We start from the raw sequence: 8452 nt of genomic DNA on the forward strand, positions 1-8452 counted from the left end.
CTTCGCTGAAATTCAAATATTTTCAAAATCTACTATTTTAATATAAAATTTCTTAAATGAATTCAATTATTTAAAAAAATGTAATAAAATCCGTTGCAAGAATTCAATTATTTTCATAAATAATACAATGCTTTACAGGATTTCAATTATTTAAAAAAATGTAATAAAAATTCTTTAAAAAAATTCAATTATTTTCATAAATAAAAAAATTCTTCTCATGACTCCATTATTTAAAAAGAAATTTAATAAAAATTCTTTAAAAGAATTCAATTATTCTCCTAAATAATAAAATTCTTTACAGGATTTCAATTATTTTTTAATACAATTATAAGTAAATTCTTCGAAAAATATTATTATTTTTAAAAATATTCAAAATTCAATTATTTTTGAAAATTCATGCTTTAATGCTTTTAATATTCAATTATTATGTAAAATTTTGACTGTAATTCATTTTTAAATCAATTTTTATTAAAAAATTCTACGAGAATACAATTTTTTATATCCAAAAATAAATAATTTATTGAATAAATGAATGTTTATCAAAATTGAATCCTCATAAAAAATTTTATCAACACTTTTTTTTAAATAATTGAAATCTTTTGAAAAATTTTATTATAAAATAATAGATATTGAAAATGCTATTGAATTGAGGAAAATTTTTGAAAATAGTTGAATTTTGGAGAAGAATTTTATTATTTCTAAAGATAATTGAATTTTGGAGAAGAATTTTATTATTTCTAAAGATAATTGAATTTTGGAGAAGAATTTTATTATTTCTAAAGATAATTAAAATTTTGGAAAAGAATTTTATTATTTCAAAAGATAATTGAAATTTTCGAGAAGAATTTTATTGTTTATAAAGATAATTGAAATTTTGACGTCGCATTTTAAAGAAATTTTGAACATAATTGAATTTCTGCGAAGAATTTTACAATTCAATTTTACGAAATTTCGAATAATTAGAAATGTTTAATTAAATATATATTTTAATTTAATTATTTAAATACAAAAAATAAATAATTTATTGAATAATTAAATGTTTGTTAAAATTCAATTCTCACAAAGAATTTTATCAATAAATTTTTAAATAATTGAATTTTTTCGACGAAAATGGAACTCGATTTTCCCTACAATTCGATTTTTAAAATATCGAAAAGGAATATATTTAATAACAATAATCCATATTCTAGATATTTTTTCCGTTTCTAAATTTTTTCTTTTAAACTATTTTCAAAATTTTATTTATAGTTTATATATTTTATCAAATATAGAGGGAAATTTAAGTATAAAATAAGAGCGGAATATAAACGTTTTCAAGAGAATAACCATCCTCGTGTGGTCATCCTTTTGTGGTCATCACTCGATAGTGAGCATTGTCGATACAATTACAGTTCTATAAGTCTGTCTTTATCTCTTAACCGCAAAGCTAAAAGAAGAGAAGGATAACCAGAGAGCCAAAAGGCAGACTCTGTCCGGAAAAGGGTGGAAAAGGGGGCAGAGGGGGGGAGTGCTAGAAGGTATACCCCTTACCGCGATGCCAAACCACCCCCCCCCCCTCCTCCTCCCACCTTTCCAACCCCTTCTGAAAGAGCTTCTATCCCGGGAGAGCTTCCATTACTAATCCATGCAAAAACCGGAATATCTTTATCCCTCCGTGTGCTGGGGACGTATTTCCGGAATAAATTCCTCTGCTCGCCACGTGAAAGCTCCACTTTTACGAGCCGGTAAGATGGTGGCTATAATAAGGACGGATTCTTTCAAATAAAAGAGCTTATGGTTAAGGGAATAGAAATTGAACGTCAATGTAAAATAAATCACGATTTGAATAAATTGAAAATTTGATAATTCATAAAAAAAAAAAATTTTTGAATTACCGAGAAATTAATTATTTCATTCTTAATTAATTCTTCGTTGAATAATAAATTGAGAATTTGAAATTATTTCCCTTCCGCTTCTGAATTTGTTATTTCCTCTTTGGATATATGGATACTTTGAAAATAATTTGGAATTTCATCTGGAAACTAAATTTCGGAATTTTAATCGGAATTGTAGCTATCAATCATTCAATTATTTTCATAAATAATAAAATCCAAAAAAGTTCAATTATTTTCATAAAATAATAAAACTCATTGCAGAATTTCCATTATTTTTTAATCAAATTTTAATCAAATTCATCGAAAAATTTAATTATTCTTAAAAATTTTGTTAAAATTCATGCAAAGAATTCAATTATTTAAAAATTGGTTGGTAAAATTATTTATAAATATTCAATCTTGAAAAACATTCATTTATTCAATAAATTATTTATATTTGTATTTAAATAATTGAATTTCAATGTATATTTAATTAAGAATTTCTAATTAATCGAAATTTGATAAAATTGAATTGTAAACAAATGTTTTTGAAAATTCTCAAAGAACTATTTTAAAAATTATTAGAAATAATGCGTTTATAGAAGAATTTTAGTTAAAAATACGAAAAAAAATTTAATTTTGGAAAATATAGAAATTATTGGAAAAATTCAATTATTTTCACAAATTTTAATAATATTCTTGGCGAAATTTCACAGGAATTCAATTATTTACAAATTTTTTATGAATTTCTTCGCAATCGTTCAATTATTTTCATAAATAATAAAAATTTTAGAGGGATTCAATTATTTTCGTAAATAATAAAATTTTTTAGGAATTCAATTATTTTCATTTCATAAATAATAAAACTCCTTGCAGAAATTCAATTTATTTTCAAAAGTAATAAAATTCTTCGCAGAAATTCAATTATGTTCAAAATTTCTTTAAAATGCAACGTCAAAATTTCAATTATCTTTATAAACAATAAAATTCTTCTCCAAAATTTCAATTATCTTTTGAAATAATAAAATTCCTTTCCTAAATTTCAATTTTTTTTAGAAATAATAAAATTCTTCTCCAAAATTCAATTATCTTTAGAAATAATAAAATTCTTCTCCAAAATTCAACTATTTTCAAAAATTTTCCTCAATTCAATAGCATTTTCAATATCTATTATTTTATAATAAAATTTTTCAAACAATTTCAATTATTTAAAAAAAAGTGGTGATAAAATTTAAGGCAAACATTAAATTATTATCATAAATAATAAAATTTTTTACCGAGATTCAATTATTTTCATGAATACTAAAACTCATTGCAGAATTTCAATTATTTTAAATAAAATTTTAATCGAATTTCTTCGAAAAATGTAATTTTTCTTAAAATTTTTATTAAAATTCGTCGAAGGAATTTAATTTTTAATTATTTAAAAATTTGTTGTTAAAATTCTTTATGGAAGTTGAATTTTAAGAATCATTCAATTAGTCAATAAATTATTTCTATTTTTGTATTTAAATAATTGAATTCTAGTAGAATTTTCTAATAAAAAATGATTTAAATATGAATTACAGTTAAAATTTTACAAAATCATTAAATATTAAAAGCATTATAGCATAAATTTTCAAAAGTAATTAAGTTTTGAATATTTTTAAAAATTATTATATTTTTCGAAGAAGTTACTTCAAATTGTAGGTATTAAAAATAATTGAAATCCTGTGAAGAATTTTATTTATTTAGGAGAATAATTGAATTTTTTTAAAGAATTTTTATTAATTTCTTTTTAAATAATTTAAATCCTATGAAAAATTTTACTATTTATGAAAATAGTTGAATTCTTGCAACGTGTTTTATAACATTTTTTAAAAATAATTGAATTCATTCAATAAATTTTATTTAAATAGTAGATTTTGAAAATATTTGAATTTTAGCAAAGAATTTCATTATTTGTGAAATTTAATTGAATTCTTGTAAAAAAAATTTGAAAATAATTACATTTTTCGAGGAATTTATTTAAAATTGTATTAAAAATAATTGAAATCCTATGAAAAATTTTATTATTTAATAATTAAATTCTTAGAACGAATATTATTAAACAATTTTTTTAAATAATTGAATTCATGTTAAAAAAATTTATTAGTTGTAAAAATAATTGAATTCTTGGAAAGGATTTTATTAAAAATTTTTGTAAATATGTAATTTAATTTTTGAAAAATTTTATGGAAATTTAAATTATTATAAAACATGAAGATATCGATCACTTCGAGTCGAAGACTCGGAGTTATTATTATAATAGTTATTATTATAATAATATTATTATTATTAGTTATTATTATTAGTTATTTTTTAGTTAGTTAAATTGTTAAATTTCATAAAGATTTGAATTTGAATGTTTTGAAAAATTTCAGTTCCTACGGAAAAATAATCATGATTAAATTTGTTTTAAATAAAGAATTTATTGATGTTTTGGAATAATTTTACAATTAAAACAATTCGTAAATAATTGTAATAGAACATTTTTTTGAGTATCTAATAATTCTTAGAGTTAATCAGAATATTCTTTAGGGTCAGGGAAAAATTGAAAATTTTGTCTGGAAATCAGGGAAAAGTCAGGGAAATTCTGTAAGTTTTTTATTTGAATAATATTTGAACATTTCTATTATAATTAGAGTCTAATAATAAATTTTGTTGGAACTTTTTTTGCAAAAAGCGTATTTCTCATTCAAGTTTTGCAAATGAATTACAACAACTTATTATTAGACTCTAATCATAATGGAAATGTTAAAATAATATTAAAATATAAAACTTGTAGAATTTCCACGGAATCTTCAGGGAAATTCCATGGAATTTCCATGGAATTTTTCGACGTATTGAAAAAATTTTCCTACTAAAATTAAATTGAACCGTTTTACCACTAATTGAAGCTAAATCATAATAGAAATATTGAAATATAAAACTTGCAGAATTTCCACAAAATTTCCAGGGGTTACTTCCATGGAATTTTTCAACGTTGGTTCAATTATTTTGATTTTCACTTTCAAGATTCGGATTTTCGGATTAAATATGAAATAGATCGGGCATTTAAAGAAATACTGAAATATTAAAAGTAGATATTTAGTCATTATGAATATTTTTTCTTTTTTTTTTTTATTGTGGGTGTGAAAAAAAAATTGCTGCAATATATAGTCATGTGCTTTGGAGTGGTAACGTATTCCATCTGAGATTCTACGAATGCGGACTTGGAATCTTTCGTGAACAAGTACCGGGGTTTTGCGAACAATACCAACGTAATTCATAATTTAATACCTCACCCGAATGGCGTAAAGCTGTGGGCGATAAAAGCATCGGCAATATATACGCACCTATACAACAGTTTTGAGAGCGAATCAGTCACATATACAACAACGTACTGGTTATTTCACATCCTCGCCTTGGTGAAAGCTCCAAGGCACGGATATAGAAAACGCTTAAGTGGTGCATTGGAATCGCTCAAACCTTCCACCCACCCACTCTCCCTCTCTCTCTCTCTCACCCTTTTCTCGTTTCCCAAACCATTCACTGTATTTTGCAATCCCATCGGGGGCGAACGACGACAGCCTATTGTTTTAACGTATTAGTCATTGCAAAATGTACCAATGGGGTGGGTTACCCTTACACCACCCTCCACCACTTTTCAACTCCTTCCAGATGCAACCCACACACCTCACACACTGTATACTCTCATTCTCTTTTCATTTAAGGTTCGTTATTTTAACGCCAGACGTCACTACCTCTCGCGGTGTGTGTCCTATTTATTATTTTATATTCGATGTCAGTCCAATATTATTATTATTTAAACCAAGATTTTTGGAATGAGAAATAACTTTGGAATACTATGGGGTTTGATTCTCAATTTACGGATTTATTATTTTATATTCGAAGTTAGTCCAATATTATTATTTAAACCAAGATTTTGTAATGAGAAAAAATTTCGGAATAGTGGGGTTTGATTTTTAATTTATAGATGGCTGAAATTGGGTAAAAATGGCTAAAAAAATAATGGTGTAAAATAGAATTTAGTAAATAGAATAGCGAGTGATTTATATATTATGAAAAAAAAATCAAAGAAGTCCCTGAAATTTCTGAAATTTCTCAGCATCGAATACAATTTTCCAGGGTTGAAAATGACCACTTTTGGCACTATTTCCATTATCAGGAATTTAAAAATTAATTTTTTTTTTAACTTTATTTTGGAGAAAAGTGAGATTCCTGATTCAGATTTTTAAAAAACTAAAAGTGCAAAGTTTGATAATTAAATATAAATAAAAAAAAACTACATCTGAACTTGTGATCCATACTCTAGAAAATTACAACTAGATCCAGATGAAAAAACCTAGTATTTGATCTAGAATATTGTAATCCAGATTAGAATTAGTAAACGAAAATTTAATTGAGAATTAAATTCATCCAGATAAATAAGAAAACTAAAACATAATCTCAGGGTTCAAACTAGGTCCGTAAATCTGCTTCAAGTCCGTAAAAGTCAGTTTTCTTTTAATAAAAAGGTCCGTAAAGTCCGTAATTTGATTGAGAAAAGACGAAAAGTTCGTAAACTGTAAAATATAATTTGGAGAATTTTAGAGAAATTAGAGTCGATTGCAGAAATTTAATTATTTTCAAAAATAATAAAATTCTACGGCAAAATTTCAAATATTTTCAAAAACTTTCCTCAATCCAATGATTTTTAATACCTATCTACTATTTTAATAAAATTTATCAATAAAATTCAATTATTTAAAAAACAATTTAATAAAATTCTACGCACACCTTTAATTATTTTCATAAAATAATAAAAATTTCACAGGAATTCAATTATTTACAAATTTTTTTTTATAAATTTCTTCGCAATCATTCAATTATTTTCATAAATAATAAAATTATCAAGTTATTACTTATACAACATTTAATGAATTATTTTTTTGGGGAAAATTTTAATTTCAATTCTGTTAAAATTAGTTAGAATTTAAAGAATTTTTAAGGTAATTCTTTAAAAGAATTCAACTATCTTAATAAATATAAAAATTCTTTCCATAAATTCAATTTTTTTTCAAAAATTAAAAAAAAATTCTCGTTAACATTTTAATTATCATAATAAATAACAAAATTCAATTATCAAACTCGAAATTCAATTATATTAGGGAATTTTAATAAAATTCATGGAAAAATTCAATTATTTTCAAAAATAACAATAATCATTAGAAGAATTCAATTATTTTTAAAATTAATAACATTCTTTGGAGATATGCAATTATTTTCAAAAAATTTTGCAAAAATTTATTGTAAAAATTCAATTATTTTCAAAATTTTTTCTTAATTCAATGATTTTCAATATTCTACTATTTTAATAAAATTTCCCAAAACAATTCAATTCTTAAACAAAAATTTTGACAAATAAAAAATTTTGAATTGAATAACACGAACATTCAATTCAATTTTAAAAAAAAAATTTAATAAAATTCTACGGAAACATTTAATTATTTTCAAAAACTAATAAAAATTTCCCAAAAATTCAATTATTTACAAGTTTTTTATAAATTTCTTCTTGAATTCTTTATGAGAATTCAATTTTAAGAAACATGCAATTATTCAATAAATTGTTTTTTTTATTTAAATAATTGAGTTCTAGTAGAATTTTTTATTAAAAATTGATTTAAAAGTGGATTTCAGTTACAATTTTAGATTATAATATATTAAAAGCATAAGAGCGTGGATTTTTAAAAATAATTGAATTTTGAAAAGGATTCAAATTGAAATTATCAAAAATCTAACTTTTTCATGTTTTTAAGTAACAATTTTGTAGAATTTTTTTTTTTTTTTTTAAAGTTTAATTGTGGATTTCTTTTGAAATTATTTGAATCTTAAAGGAATGAATTTGAAAATTCTCAAAGAACATATTCAAAAATTATTAAAAATAATGCATTTATAGATGAATTTTAATTAAAAACACGAAAAAAAAAATTTAATTTTGGAAAAGTTAAAAATTATTGCAGAAATTCCATTATTTTCTAGAGTAATAATATTCTTCGAAAAAATTAAATATTGTTTAAAAATAATAGGTACATTTTTTCCTAGGGATTTAATTATTTTCACAAATAATAAATCTTTGAAAATCTGAATTTTCCATGTTTTTAACTAACAATTCTGTGGAATTATTTTTTTTTTTTTTTGAGAAAGTTTAATTACGGATTTGTTTTTGAAATTATTTTAAGTATTTATTTTCTAATATATATTTATAATTTAAAAATTTACAAATAATTGAAATTTTGTAAAATTGAATTGTAAACAAATGATTTTGAAAATTCTCAAAAAATTTTTTCAAAAATTATTAAAAATAATGCATTATTATAGAAAAATTTTAGTTAAAAACACGAAAAAAAATTTAATTTTGAAAAAGTTCGAAATTATTGGAGAAATTCAATTATTTTCAAGAGTGTAATAATATTCTTCGTAAAAATTAAATATTGTTAAAAATAATAAAATTCTTCTTAGGGATTCCAATTATTTTCACAAATAATAAAACTCATCGAAGAATTTCAATTATTTTTAATAAAATTTTAATTGAATTT

Source organism: Leptopilina heterotoma, unplaced genomic scaffold (assembly GCF_015476425.1).
Source record: "Leptopilina heterotoma isolate Lh14 unplaced genomic scaffold, ASM1547642v1 Lhet_88, whole genome shotgun sequence".
Lineage (NCBI taxonomy): Eukaryota > Metazoa > Arthropoda > Insecta > Hymenoptera > Figitidae > Leptopilina > Leptopilina heterotoma.